Source organism: Macaca nemestrina, chromosome X, assembly GCF_043159975.1.
Source record: "Macaca nemestrina isolate mMacNem1 chromosome X, mMacNem.hap1, whole genome shotgun sequence".
Lineage (NCBI taxonomy): Eukaryota > Metazoa > Chordata > Mammalia > Primates > Cercopithecidae > Macaca > Macaca nemestrina.
This window is the reverse complement of record NC_092145.1, coordinates 38917412-38932870: the sequence shown is the minus strand read 5'-3', so window position 1 is coordinate 38932870 and position 15459 is coordinate 38917412.

Genomic DNA, 15459 nt, shown 5'->3' with positions numbered 1-15459 from the left:
TTTGGGTATATACCCAGAATTGGAATTGCTGGATAATACAGTTATTCTATTTTTAGTTTTTTCAGGAACTTCATAGTGCTTTCCACAGCAGCTATACCATTTTATATTTCCACAAACAGTACACAGGGTTTCCAATATCTCTATATCTTCCTCAACACATGTTATTCTCTTTTTTCTTGCTTTTGTTTATATAGTAGCCATCCTAATGTTTATGAAAGATCTTTCATTGTGACTTTGATTTGCATTTATGATTAGTGATGTTGAGTGTCATGTCATGTGCTTATATCTTCTTTGAAGAAACCTCTACTCAAATCCTCTGCCCGGTTTTTAATTTGTTAGTTTGTTTTCTGTTGTTAAGTTGTAGAAGTTCTTTATATATTCTGGATACCAATCTCTTATTAGATATATGACTTGCAAAATTTTCTTTGTTCCTATGTGTTGCTTTTTCACTCTTTTAATAGTGTCCCTTAATGCACAAAAGCTTTTAATTTAAATGAAGTCCACTTTACCTATCTTTTCTTTTGTTACCTGTAATTTTTTTATCATATCCAGGATGAAGCTTTTCTTAAATGTTTCCCCTAAGAGTATTATAATCTTACCCCTTAATTTTAGTTTCTTGATCCCTTTTGAGTTAATTTTTGTATATAGTGTAAAGGGTCCAGCTTTATTCTTTAGCATGTGGAGATCCAGATTTCCCAGCACCATTTATGGAAAAGACTAATTATTCATCATTGAATAGTCTGGGCACCCTTGATGAAAATCAATTGACCATGTACTCAAGGGTTTATTTCTGTGATCTCTGTTCTGTTCCATTACTTCATGTGTGTCTTTATGTTAGTAGCAAATTGTTTTGAGTACCATAGTTTTTAGTAAGTTTTGAAATCAGCAAATGTGAGTCTTCTACCTTTATTCTTATTTCTCAAGATAGTTTTGGCAACTTGATTTCTCTTGTGCTTCCAAATAAAATTTAGGATGGATTTTGATATTTCTGCAAAAAAACATCTTTGGGATGTTTCCATAGTATTTGCATTGACTCTGTAGATCCCTTTGGGTAATATTGACATTTTGAGATTATTAAGTCTTTCACTCCAATATTACACTATATATTTTAATTTATTTGTATCTTCTTTAAATTATTTCAGCAGCATTTTGTCATTTTTAGTGTACAAGTATTTTGCCTCCTTCGTTAAGTGCATTTCTGTGTTTTACTCTTTTTGAGAATATTGAAAATGGACTTGTTTTCTGAATTTTCTTTTCAGATTTCATTGTTAGTGGACAGAAGTGAAAGTGATTTTTGAGTGTGGATTTTACACCTTACAACTTTGCTGAATCTTCTTATTAGTTCTAATTGTGAATGTGAGTTGTGTGTGTGTATGTGTGTGTGTGGGTACTGTTTAGGGCTTACTAAATATAAGACTATGTTATTTGCAAACAAAGATCATTTTACTTCTTCCTTTTCTATTTGGAGACTTTTTGTTTCCTTTTTAATTGCTCTTGTTAGGACTTTTAGTATCATGTTAAGTAGAAGTGGCAAAAGAGGGCATCATTGCCCTGTTCCATGACTTAGAAGAAAAGTTTTCAGCCTTTTACCATTGAGAAATTTCAATTTTTAGTTTGTTGAGTGTTTTTATCTTGGAGACTGTTGAATTTTGTCAAATATTTTTCTGCATCAATTGAGATGATCATGTGCTTATTTCCTTTTTATTCTGTTAATGTGATGTATTATGCTGATTGATTTTTATACATTGAACTATCCTTTCTTTCCAGGAGTAAATCCTACTTGGTCATGGTGTATAATTTTTTAAATATTCTGTTCCCTTCAGTTTGCTATCATTTAAAAATATACAATTTTAGAGAAGCTTCAGACTCACAGAAAAAAATGAGCAGAAAGTACAGATATTTGCCATATGCCTTCAGCCCTCACAGATGCATTGACTCCCAAATTTTGAACATCTCATGACCAGAATGGTAAATTTGTCACAACTGATGAACCTAAATTAACAACTCTTTGTGACACAGAATCCATAATATACATTAGGATTCACTTGAGTGTTTTACATTCTATGGGTTTGGCAAATTTATATGTATCCACCATTATAGTATTGTACAAAGTAGATTCACTAAAAATCCTGTTGTACTCCACCTATTTATATCTACCTGACCTCAACTCCTATAAATCACCGATCGTATTACTGTATCCATAGTTTTGCCTTTTCCAGAATGTTATATATTTGGAATTGTACAATGTGTAGCATTTTCTGAATGGCTCCTTTTACTTAGTAATATGCAGTTAAGTGTCCTTCATGACTTTACATGGATTCATAGCTCATTTCTTTTTAGTCTTGCAAAATATTCTGGTATCTGTATATACAAGAGTTTATCTATTAGCCTACTCAAAGACTCTTGCTTGCTTCCAAATATTGGCAATTATGAAAAAAGCTGCTATAACCATACATGTGCAGGTTTGTGTGTGGACATAAGTTTTTAACTCTTTTGAGTAAACATCAAGAAATATGACATTATATGGTAAAGGTAGATTTAGTTTTGTATGAAACAACTGTCTTCCAAAGTGACTATAACGTTTTGCTTTCCACCAGCACTAAGTGACAGTTCTTGTTGCTTCCACATTCTTGCCGACATTTGGTGTCAGTGCTCTGGAGTTTGGCAACCCTAATAGATGTATAGTGATATCTCATTCTTGCTTTAATTTGGATTTCTCATGTGAAATCTGATTCTGGGAATATTTTTGTATGCTTATTTGCCATCTGTATATTTCTTTGGTGAGGTGTCAGTTAAGGTTTTTGTCTCATTTCAAAATCAGGTTTTTGACCGGGTGCGGTGGCTCATGCCTGTAATCCCAGCACTTTGGGAGGCCGAGGTGGGCGGATCATGAGGTCAAGAAATCGAGATCATTCTGGCCAACATGGTGAAACCCCATCTCTACTAAAAGTACAAAAATTAGCTGGGCGTGGTGGTGCTCTCTCCTGTATTCCCAGCTACTCGGATGGCTGAGGTAGGAGAATTGCTTGAACCTGGGAGGCAGAGGTTGCAGCGAGCTGAGCTTGCAATTTATTGATGTCCACAAATTAATGTTCTGAGATTTTTGTTGGTATTTCTCTGAATCTATCAATCTGAGAAGAACTGACATTTTGACAATATTGACTCCTTCTATATATGAACATAAAATATCTATTTAGGTTTATTTGTTTCATTCGAGGTTTATAATTAACTTTGCATATACATCTGGTATTTTTTTTTAAATTTACACCTGTTTTACTTTTTATTCCTAATGTAATATAATTTATGTGTAATATAATAATTTATGTGTGATATAGTTTGTAGTTATATATTCCTAATATAATTTTTTAAATTTCAAATTTCACTTGCTCAATGCTGGTATATAGAAAGCAGTTGACTTTCATATATTAACTTTATATCCTGCAACCTGACTGTAGCTTCTTATTAGTTCTAGAAGGGTTTATTTTGGGAGTTGTTTGAGATATTCTACATAGATGAACATGTCCTCTGTGAATAAAGACAGTTTATTTCTTCCTATCCAATGTGTAGACTTTTTTTTTCTTTTCTTATTGTGCAATCTAGGACTTCCCATACAATGTTCAGAACCAGTAGTGAGAGCTGACACTCTTGCCTTGTCCTTTTTGTAAAACATTCTTTTATTTTAAATTTTTGTGGGTACATAGCAGGTATATATATTTATGGGATAGGTGAGATGTTTTGATATAGCCATGCAAGGTATACTAATTGCATCATGGAAGATGAGGTATCCATCTTTCCAAGCATTTATCTTTTGTATTACCAGCAATCCAATTATAGTCTTTTAGTCATCTATTTATTATTTATTTTTTAAAAATTATAATTAAATTATTGTTGGTAGTTACGCTGTTTTGCTACTAAATACGAGGCCTCTTTTATTCATTCTATTTTTTTGTACCTATTAACCATCCTCAGTTTTCTACCACCACCTTCCTTGCTTCCATTCCCAGCCTTTGGTAACCTTCCTCCTACACTCTATGTTCATAAATTCAATTGTTTTGACTTTTCCCACAAATAAGTGACAATATGCAATGTTTGTCTTTCTCTGCCTCGCTTATTTTGCTTAAACATGATGATCTCCAGTTCCATCCATGTTGTTGCAAATGACAGAATCTCATTCCTTTTTAAGGCTAAATAGTACTCCATTGCATATCTGTACCACATTTTCTTTATCAATTCAACTGCTGAAAAACACTTAGGTCGCTTCCAAATCCTGACTATTTGCAACAAACATGGGAATGCAGACATCTCTTTTATATACTGACTTCTTTTGAGTATATACCCAGCACTGGAATTGTTGGAGTATATACTAGCTCTCTTTTCATTTTTGTGAAGAAAGTCAAAAGTGGTTGTACTAATTTCCATTCCATCTAACAGTGTACAATGTTTCTCTTTTCTCCACATTCTTGCCAGAATTTGTTATTGCCTATCTTTGGATATAAACCATTTTAACTGAGGTGAGATGATATTTTATTGTAGTTTTGATTTACATTTCTCTGATGATCAATGATGCTGAGCACCTTTCCATATGCCTATTTAGTTCACAAAACAGAAGTAGACATGAACAAATGGGATCACATCAAGCTAAACAGCTTGTGTACAGCAAAGGAAACAATCAACAAGTGAAGAGCCAACCCACAGAATGGAAGAAAATATTTCTGAACTATCTATCTGACAATGTTTGGTTAGCAACCAAAACATATAAGGAGCTCAAACAACTTTATAGGAATAAAACCAATAATACAATAAAAATGAGCAGAGGATTGAATAGGAATTTCTCAGAAGAAGACATATGTTACTTCTGTTTTCTGTGCTCAATAAACTTTTGCCTAGAGCAAAGTCCTGAAGGACTGTCACATAATAGCCACCACAGCTGGGCTTCTGGGATTGGCTATACCTCTCTGGCTATGGCTGGTTTAAATGTTCACTCCATAGATGAGCATTAGCTAATTTTCTTCTGGTTTTGTTTTCTGCTATAACAGGGGAGTGCTGAGTTCAATTTCTGCAGTTTTTCTTTTCCTGGCACACAGAAACACTCTTTGCACCATACAGCCACTGCTGGGGGATGTGGAAGGGGTGGTGTGATAATTCAAGACTGTTTTTCCTACCTCTTCAGTGCCTCTTTTATTGATATGAAGTTAAAACCAGATACTGTGAGTACTCACCTAATTTTTCAGTTCTTATGATGGTGTTTTTTGTGTAATTATTTGTTAAATTTGTGTTCTTGTGTGGGGGATAATGAATGAAGCCTTCTATTCTGTTATCTTACTCTCATCTATTTTGTGATTTTTTAAATAGAAAAATTGCATGGTTGCTGTAGATCTTTGATAGGTTTACAGAGATCCTGTATTTTCTTTAGTTTTAGAATATTATTATTTTTATTCATACCTCAGGGCAAATGTGTTTGATACTATGATGTTGGGCCCTAGATAGACAGCAACAATATTGAGATGCTACCTTGAGGGCTTTGAGTGAGACTCTCAGACTATCTGAACTCAGGTTAGACTCAGCAAATTCCCAACTATGGTGGCTGCTGGATGAGAGTCCTTCTGCTTGAGAAAAGCAGAGGAAAAAGTAAATGGGACTTTATGTTGCACCTCAGGTACCAACACTGCCACAAGCGGGTAGAGCACCATGCCAGCTCTTGGGGTCCTTTATTTCAGGATTTGGCTCTTGGACACCATTTCTGGACCTGCCCTGTGCCAGAGGGGAGCCCAGTGCCCTGAAAGTTGAGTCTGAAACCAGGCAGCATTCACCACAAGCTGACTGACTGAAGAGCCCTTGGGCCTTAAGGAAAGATTGGCGGCAACCTGACAGTATTCATTGTGGCCAGTGTTGGCAGTGGCTACAGGGTGAAACTCCTTTGCCTTTGGAAAGAGGAGGGAAATGTGGAAAAGACTGTGTCTTGTATTTTGAATGTCAGCTCAGCTGCAGTACCATAGAATACCAGGTAGATTTCTAAGGTTTTTCACTCTAGTCCCCGACTCCAAGATGGTACTTGTGGACCCACCCAAGTGCTGGAGGACCTCGCTGCCCTGAACGGTAGAATATAGGCCTGGCAGGCTTTTCCACCTGCTTATTGTAGAGCCACAGGGCCTTGAGTGAACACAGACAGTAGCAAGTCAGTGGCAACAGCAGGCCTTGGATAAGGCCGAGTGCTGTGCTGGCTTCAGGTCTGACCCAGCACAGCAATAGTGGTGGTGGCCACAAGAGTGCATGTGTCACTCTACCCCCAGTTTTAGATGGCTCTGAACAAAGAGTGAGAGAGTCTGTATGTTTGGGAGAAAGTAAGAGAAAAGAAAATGAATCTTTGCCTGGTAATCCAGAGAATTCTTCTGGATCTTGTCCAAGATCATCAAGACAGTTCCTCTATGAATCTGCAAGAGCCACAGTGTTTCTGGAGCTGGGGTTCCTCCCAAAGCAGAAACAGCTTAAATCACGACATCTAAGTTCTTTCAAATACTTTGAAACCCTTCCAAAGAAGGATGGCTACAAATAAGTCCAGACAGTGAAGACTACAGTAAATACCTAACTCCTTAATACCTGGACACTAAAGAACATCTGCTAGCATCAACACAATGCAGAAAAATATGACTGCACGAAATGAACTAAATAAAGCACCAGGGCCAATCCTGGAGAAACAGAGATTATGTGACCTTTCAGAGAGAGAATTCAAAATAACTGTGGTGAGGAAAGTCAAAGAAATTCAAGATAACGCATAGAAGGAATTTAGAATTCCATCAGATAAATTTAACAAAGATTAAAATAATTTAAAAGTGTCAGGCAGAAATTCTGGAGGCGAAAATTGCAATTGACATATGGGAGAATGCGTCGGAGTTATTTAATAGCAGAATTTTTCAAGCAGAAGAAATAATTAGTGAGCTTAAAGACAGGGTATTTGAAAATACATAGGAAAGAAAAAAGATAAAAGAATTTAATAAAAATGAAGCATGCCTGTAGGATCTAGAAAATAGCCTCAGAAGAGCAAATCTAAGAGTTATTAGTCTTAAATAGAAGGTAGAGAAAGAGATAGGGGTAGGAAGTTTATTTATGAATTTACACTTTCACCAACATGGTATAAGCATTTATTTTTCTCACAACCTTGCCAGCTCTGTTATATTTTGGCTTTTTAGTAATAGCCATTGTGACTGGTGTGAGATGTTATCTCACTATGGATTTGATTTGTATTTCTAATAATCATTAATGTTTTCTTTTTAAATTATAATTGCTGGCCCATGTATGTCTTGTTTTGAAAAGTTCCTGTTCAAGTACTTTGCACACTTTGTAATGGGGCTGTTTGTTTTTATCTTGTAAATTTTAAAAAATTATTTACAGATGCTAGACTTTAGACCTATGTTGAATGCAGTTTACAGAAATGTTCTCCCATTCTGTAGGTTGTCTGTTTACTCTGTTGACAGTTTCTTCTGCCATGCAGAAGCTCTTTAGTCTAATTAGATCTCATTTGTCAATTTTTTTTTTTTTTTTACTTTTGTTGAAATTGCTTTTGGCATCTCCATTGTTAAATATTTGCCCATGCCTATGTCCTGAATGGTTTTGCCTAGGTTGTCTCTTAGCGTGTCTATAGTTTTTGGTATTACATTTAAGTCTTTAATCCATCTTGAGTTGATTTTTGCATATGATATAAGGAAGGATTCCAGTTTCAATATTCTGCTTATGACTAGCCAGTGATCCCAGCACCATAAAATTGAATAGGAAATCCTTACCCATTGCTTTTTTTTTCCGTAAGATTTGTCAAAATCAGATAGTTGTAAGCATGCAGCCTTATTTCTAGAGTCTCTATTCTGTTTTATTGGTCTATGTGTCTCTTTTTATTGCCAGTACTATGCTGTTTTAGTTAATGTAGCACTGTATTGTAGTATGAAGTCTGGTAGCATCATGTCTCCAGCTTTGTTTCATTTGCTTATAACTGCCTTGGCTATTTGGACTTTTTTTGTTCCATAAGAACTTTAAAATAGTTTTCTTTTAGTTCTTTGAAGAATCTCAATAGTAGTTCAATAGGAATAACATTGAATCTATAATTTGCTTTGGGAAATATGGCCATTTTGATGATGTTGATTCTTTCTCTCCATGAGCATGAAATCCTTTTCCATTTGTTAGTGTCATGTCTGATTTCGTTGAGCAGTGTTTTGTAGTTCTACTTGTAGAGATATTTCACCTCCATAGTTAGCTGTATTCAAAGGTATTTTATTCTTTTCGTGGCAATTATGAATGGGAGTGTGTTCCTATTTGTCTCTCAGCTTGACTGTTGTTGCTGTATAGAAATGCTAGTGATGTTTGGGCATTGATTTTGTATCCTGAATCTTTGGCAAAGCTGTTTATCAGCTTAAGGAGATTTTGGGCTGACACTATTGAATTTTTTAGATATAAGATCATGTTGTCTGCAAATAGGGATAGTTTTCTCTTTCTACTTGGGTGCCCTCTGTTTCTTTCTCTTGCCTTATTTCCCTGACCAGGAATTCCAATACTCGGTCAAATAGAGGTGGAAAGAGAGAGTATCCTTGTTTTGTGATGGTTTTTCAGGGGAGTGCTTCCAGCCTTTGCCCACTCAGTATGATGATGGCTGTGGGTTTTTCATATATAGCTCTTATCATTTTTAGGTATGTTCCTTCAATGTCTAGATTATTGAGAGATTTTAACATGAAGGAAAGTTGAATTTTATGAAAAGTCCTTTCTGCCTCTATTAACATAATCATGTGTTTTTGTCTTTATTTCCATTTATGTAATGAATCGCATTTATTGATTTGCACATGTTGAACCAACTTTGCATTTCAGAAATAAAGCCTACTTGTTCGTGGTTGATAAACTTTTTGATGTGCTGCGGATTCAGTTTGCCAGTAGTTTGTTGAGAATTTTTGCTTCAATGTTTATCAAGAATATTAGCCTAAAGTTTTCTGGTTTTTTGTATCTCTGCCAGGTTTCACTATCAGAATGATGCTGGCCTCATAGAATGAATTAAACTGAATTAAAGAGGAGTCTCTCCTCCTTAATTTTAGGAATATTTTCGGTAGGAATGGTACTAGCTCTTTTATGTAAATGTGGTAGAATTCAGCAGTGAATATGTCTGGTCCTGAGATTTTTCTGGTCGATAGGCTATTTATTACTACCTCAATTTCAGAGCTCATTATTATTCTGTTCAGGGATTCAAATTATTCCTGTTTTAGTCTTGGTAGGGAGTATGTTTCCAGGAATTTCTCCATTTCTCCTGGATTTTGTTGTTTATCTTCATAAACCTGTTCCTAATATTTTCTGATGGTTGTTTGTATTTATGTAGTGTTAGTGGTAATATCCTCCTTGTCACTTCTGATTATGTTTATTTGAATATTCTTTCGTTATTTATTAGTATAACTAGTAGTCTATTTTATTAACATTTTCTTTTTTTTTAATTTATTTATTATTATTATACTTTAAGTTGCAGGGTACATGTGCCTAATGTGCAGGTTTGTTACATATGTATACTTGTGCCATATTGGTGTGCCACACCCATCAACTCGTCATTTACATCAGGTATAACTCCCAATGCAATCCCTCCCCCCTCCCCCCTCCCCATGATAGGCCCCTGTGTGTGATGTTCCCCTCCCTGAGTCCAAGTGATCTTATTGTTCAGTTCCCACCTATGAGTGAGAACATGCGGTGTTTGGTTTTCTGTTCTTGTGATAGTTTGCTAAGAATGATGGTTTCCAGCTGCATCCATGTCCCTACAAAGGACACAAACTCATCCTTTTTTATGGCTGCATAGTATTCCATGGTGTATATGTGCCACATTTTCTTAATCCAATCTGTCACTGATGGACATTTGGGTTGATTCCAAGTCTTTGCTATTGTGAATAGTGCTGCAATAAACATACGTGTGCATGTGTCTTTATAGCAGCATAATTTATAATCCTTTGGGTATATACCCAATAATGGGATGGCTGGGTCATATGGTACATCTAGTTCTAGATCCTTGAGGAATCGCCATACTGTTTTCCATAATGGTTGAACTAGTTTACAATCCCACCAACAGTGTAAAAGTGTTCCTATTTCTCCACATCCTCTCCAGCACCTGTTGTTTCCTGATTTTTTAATGATCGCCATTCTAACTGGTGTGAGATGGTATCTCATTGTGGTTTTGATTTGCATTTCTCTGATGGCCAGTGATGATGAGCATTTTTTCATGTGTCTGTTGGCTGTATGAATGTCTTCTTTTGAGAAATGTCTGTTCATATCCTTTGCCCACTTTTTGATGGGGTTGTTTGTTTTTTTCTTGTAAATTTGTTTGAGTTCTTTGTAGGTTCTGGATATTAGCCCTTTGTCAGATGAGTAGATTGCAAAAATTTTCTCCCATTCTGTAGGTTGCCTGTTCACTCTGATGGTAGTTTCTTTTGCTGTGCAGAAGCTCTTTAGTTTAATTAGATCCCATTTGTCAATTTTGGCTTTTGCTGCCGTTGCTTTTGGTGTTTTAGACATGAAGTCTTTGCCCATGCCTATGTCCTGAATGGTACTACCTAGGTTTTCCTCTAGGATTTTTATGGTATTAGGTCGAACATTTAAGTCTCTAATCCATCTTGAATTAATTTTCGTATAAGGAGTAAGGAAAGGATCCAGTTTCAGCTTTCTACTTATGGCTAGCCAATTTTCCCAGCACCATTTATTAAATAGGGAATCCTTTCCCCATTTCTTGTTTCTCTCAGGTTTGTCAAAGATCAGATGGCTGTAGATGTGTGGTATTATTGCTGAGGACTCTGTTCTGTTCCATTGGTCTATATCTCTGTTTTGGTACCAGTACCATGCTGTTTTGGTTACTGTAGCCTTGTAGTATAGTTTGAAGTCAGGTAGCGTGATGCCTCCAGCTTTGTTCTTTTGACTTAGGATTGTCTTGGAGATGCGGGCTCTTTTTTGGTTCCATATGAACTTTAAAGCAGTTTTTTCCAATTCTGTGAAGAAACTCATTGGTAGCTTGATGGGGATGGCATTGAATCTATAAATTACCTTGGGCAGTATGGCTATTTTCACGATATTGATTCTTCCTATCCATGAGCATGGTATGTTCTTCCATTGGTTTGTGTCCTCTTTTATTTCACTGAGCAGTGGTTTGTAGTTCTCCTTGAAGAGGTCCTTTACATCCCTTGTAAGTTGGATTCCTAGGTATTTGATTCTCTTTGAAGCAATTGTGAATTGAAGTTCATTCCTGATTTGGCTCTCTCTTTGTCTGTTGCTGGTGTATAAGAATGCTTGTGATTTTTGCACATTAATTTTGTATCCTGAGACTTTGCTGAAGTTGCTTATCAGCTTAAGGAGATTTTGGGCTGAGACAATGGGGTTTTCTAAATATACAATCATGTCATCTGCAAACAGGGACAGTTTGACTTCTTCTTTTCCTAACTGAATACCCTTGATTTCTTTCTCTTGCCTAATTGCCCGAGCCAGATTTTCCAACACTATGTTGAATAGGAGTGGTGAGAGAGGGCATCCCTGTCTTGTGCCAGTTTTCAAAGGGAATTTTTCCAGTTTTTGCCCATTCAGTATGATATTGGCTGTGGGTTTGTCATAAATAGCTCTTATGATTTTGAGGTACGTTCCATCAATACCGAATTTATTGAGCGTTTTTAGCATGAAGGGCTGTTGAATTTTGTCAAAAGCCTTTTCTGCATCTATTGAGATAATCATGTGGTTCTTGTCTTTGGTTCTGTTTATATGCTGGATTATGTTTATTGATTTGCGAATGTTGAACCAGCCTTGCATCCCAGGGATGAAGCCCACTTGATCATGGTGGATAAGCTTTTTGATGTGCTGCTGAATCCGGTTTGCCAGTATTTTATTGAGGATTTTTGCATCGATGTTCATCAGGGATATTGGTCTAAAATTCTCTTTTTTTGTTGTGTCTCTGCCAGGCTTTGGTATCAGGATGATGTTGGCCTCATAAAATGAGTTAGGGAGGATTCCCTCTTTCTCTATTGATTGGAATAGTTTCAGAAGGAATGGTACCAACTCCTCCTTGTACCTCTGGTAGAATTCAGCTGTGAATCCATTTGGTCCTGGACTTTTTTTGGTTGGTAGGCTATTAATTATTGCCTCAATTTCAGAGCCTGCTATTGGTCTATTCAGGGATTCAACTTCTTCCTGGTTTAGTCTTGGAAGAGTGTAAGTGTCCAGGAAATTATCCATTTCTTCTAGATTTTCCAGTTTATTTGCGTAGAGGTGTTTATAGTATTCTCTGATGGTAGTTTGTATTTCTGTGGGGTCGGTGGTGATATCCCCTTTATCATTTTTAATTGCGTCATTTGATTCTTCTCTCTTTTCTTCTTTATTAGTCTTGCTAGTGGTCTGTCAATTTTGTTGATCTTTTCAAAAAACCAACTCCTGGATTCATTGATTTTTTGGAGAGTTTTTTGTGTCTCTATCTCCTTCAGTTCTGCTCTGATCTTAGTTATTTCTTGCCTTCTGCTAGCTTTCGAATGTGTTTGCTCTTGCTTCTCTAGTTCTTTTAATTGCGATGTTAGTGTGTCAATTTTAGATCTTTCCTGCTTTCTCTTGTGGGCATTTAGTGCTATAAATTTCCCTCTACACACTGCTTTAAATGTGTCCCAGAGATTCTGGTATGTTGTATCTTTGTTCTCATTGGTTTCAAAGAACATCTTTATTTCTGCCTTCATTTCGTTATGTACCCAGTAGTCATTCAGGAGCAGGTTGTTCAGTTTCCATGTAGTTGAGTGGTTTTGATTGAGTTTCTTAGTCCTGAGTTCTAGTTTGATTGCACTGTGGTCTGAGAGACAGTTTGTTATAATTTCTGTTCTTGTACATTTGCTGAGGAGTGCTTTACTTCCAATTATGCGGTCGATTTTGGAGTAAGTACGATGTGGTGCTGAGAAGAATGTATATTCTGTTGATTTGGGGTGGAGAGTTCTATAGATGTCTATTAGGTCTGCTTGCTGCAGAGATGAGTTCAATTCCTGGATATCCTTGTTAACTTTCTGTCTCGTTGATCTGTCTAATGTTGACAGTGGAGTGTTGAAGTCTCCCATTATTATTGTATGGGAGTCTAAGTCTCTTTGTAAGTCTCTAAGGACTTGCTTGATGAATCTGGGTGCTCCTGTATTGGGTGCATATATATTTAGGATAGTTAGCTCTTCCTGTTGAATTGATCCCTTTACCATTATGTAATGGCCTTCTTTGTCTCTTTTGATCTTTGATGGTTTAAAGTCTGTTTTATCAGAGACTAGTATTGCAACCCCCACTTTTTTTTGTTCTCCATTTGCTTGGTAAATCTTCCTCCATCCCTTTATTTTGAGCCTATGTATGTCTCTGCGTGTGAGATGGGTCTCCTGAATACAGCAGACTGATGGGTCTTGACTCTTTATCCAGTTTGCCAGTCTGTGTCTTTTAATTGGAGCATTTAGTCCATTTACATTTAAGGTTAAGATTGTTATGTGTGAACTTGATCCTGCCATTATGATATTAACTGGTTATTTTGCTCGTTAGTTGATGCAGTTTCTTCCTAGCCTCGATGGTCTTTACATTTTGGCATGTTTTTGCAATGGCTGGTACCAGTTGTTCCTTTCCATGTTTAGTGCTTCCTTCAGGGTCTCTTGTAAGGCAGGCCTAGTGGTGACAAAATCTCTAAGCATTTGCTTATCTGTAAAGGATTTTATTTCTCCTTCACTTATGAAACTTAGTTTGGCTGGATATGAAATTCTGGGTTTAAAATTCTTTTCTTTAAGAATGTTGAATATTGGCCCCCACTCTCTTCTGGCTTGTAGAGTTTCTGCCGAGAGATCTGCTGTTAGTCTGATGGGCTTCCCTTTGTGGGTAACCCGACCTTTCTCTCTGGCTGCCCTTAAGATTTTTTCCTTCATTTCATCTTTGGTGAATCTGGCAATTATGTGTCTTGGAGTTGCTCTTCTCGAGGAGTATCTTTGTGGCGTTCTCTGTATTTCCTGGATTTGAATGTTGGCCTGCCCTACTAGGTTGGGGAAGTTCTCCTGGATGATATCCTGAAGAGTGTTTTCCAACTTGGTTCCATTTTCCCCCTCACTTTCAGGCACCCCAATCAGACGTAGATTTGGTCTTTTTACATAATCCCATACTTCTTGCAGGCTTTGTTCATTTCTTTTTCTTCTTTTTTCTTTTGGTTTCTCTTCTCGCTTCATTTCATTCATTTGATCCTCAATCGCTGATACTCTTTCTTCCAGTTGATCGAGTCGGTTACTGAAGCTTGTGCATTTGTCACGTATTTCTCGTGTCATGGTTTTCATCTCTTTCATTTCGTTTATGACCTTCTCTGCTTTAATTACTCTAGCCATCAATTTTTCCACTTTTTTTTCAAGATTTTTAGTTTCTTTGCGCTGGGTACGTAATTCCTCCTTTAGCTCTGAGAAATTTGATGGACTGAAGCCTTCTTCTCTCATCTCGTCAACGTCATTCTCTGTCCAGCTTTGATCCGTTGCTGGCGATGAGCTGCGCTCCTTTGCCGGGGGAGAAGCGCTCTTATTTTTTGAATTTCCAGCTTTTCTGCCCTGCTTTTTCCCCATCTTTGTGGTTTTATCTGCCTCTGGTCTTTGATGATGGTGATGTACTGATGGGGTTTTGGTGGAGGTGTCCTTCCTGTTTTGATAGTTTTCCTTCTAACAGTCAGGACCCTCAGCTGTAGGTCTGTTGGAGATTGCTTGAGGTCCACTCCAGACCCTGTTTGCCTGGGTATCAGCAGCAGAGGCTGCAGAAGATAGAATATTTCTGAACAGCGAGTGTACCTGTCTGATTCTTGCTTTGGAAGCTTCCTCTCAGGGGTGTACTCCACCCTGTGAGGTGTGGGGTGTCAGACTGCCCCTAGTGGGGGATGTCTCCCAGTTAGGCTACTCAGGGGTCAGGGACCCACTTCAGCAGGGAGTCTGTCCCTTCTCAGATCTCAACCTCCGTGTTGGGAGATCCACTGCTCTCTTCAAAGCTGTCAGACAGAGTCGTTTGCGTCTGTAGAGGTTTCGGCTGTGTTTGTTATTGCCCTGTCCCCAGAGGTGGAGTCTACAGAGACAGGCAGGTTTCCTTGAGCTGCTGTGAGCTCCACCCAGTTCGAGCTTCCCAGCAGCTTTGTTTACCTACTTAAGCCTCAGCAATGGCGGGCGCCCCTCCCCCAGCCTCGCTGCTGCCTTGCCGGTAGATCACAGACTGCTGTGCTAGCAATGAGGGAGGCTCCGTGGGTGTGGGACCCTCCCGGCCAGGTGTGGGATATGATCTCCTGGTGTGCCTGTTTGCTTAAGGCGCAGTATTGGGGTGGGAGTTACCCGATTTTCCAGGTGTTGTGTGTCTCAGTTCCCCTGGCTAGGAAAAGGGATTCCCTTCCCCCTTGCGCTTCCCAGGTGAGGCGATGCCTCGCCCTGCTTCAGCTCTCGCTGGTCGGGCTGCAGCAGCTGA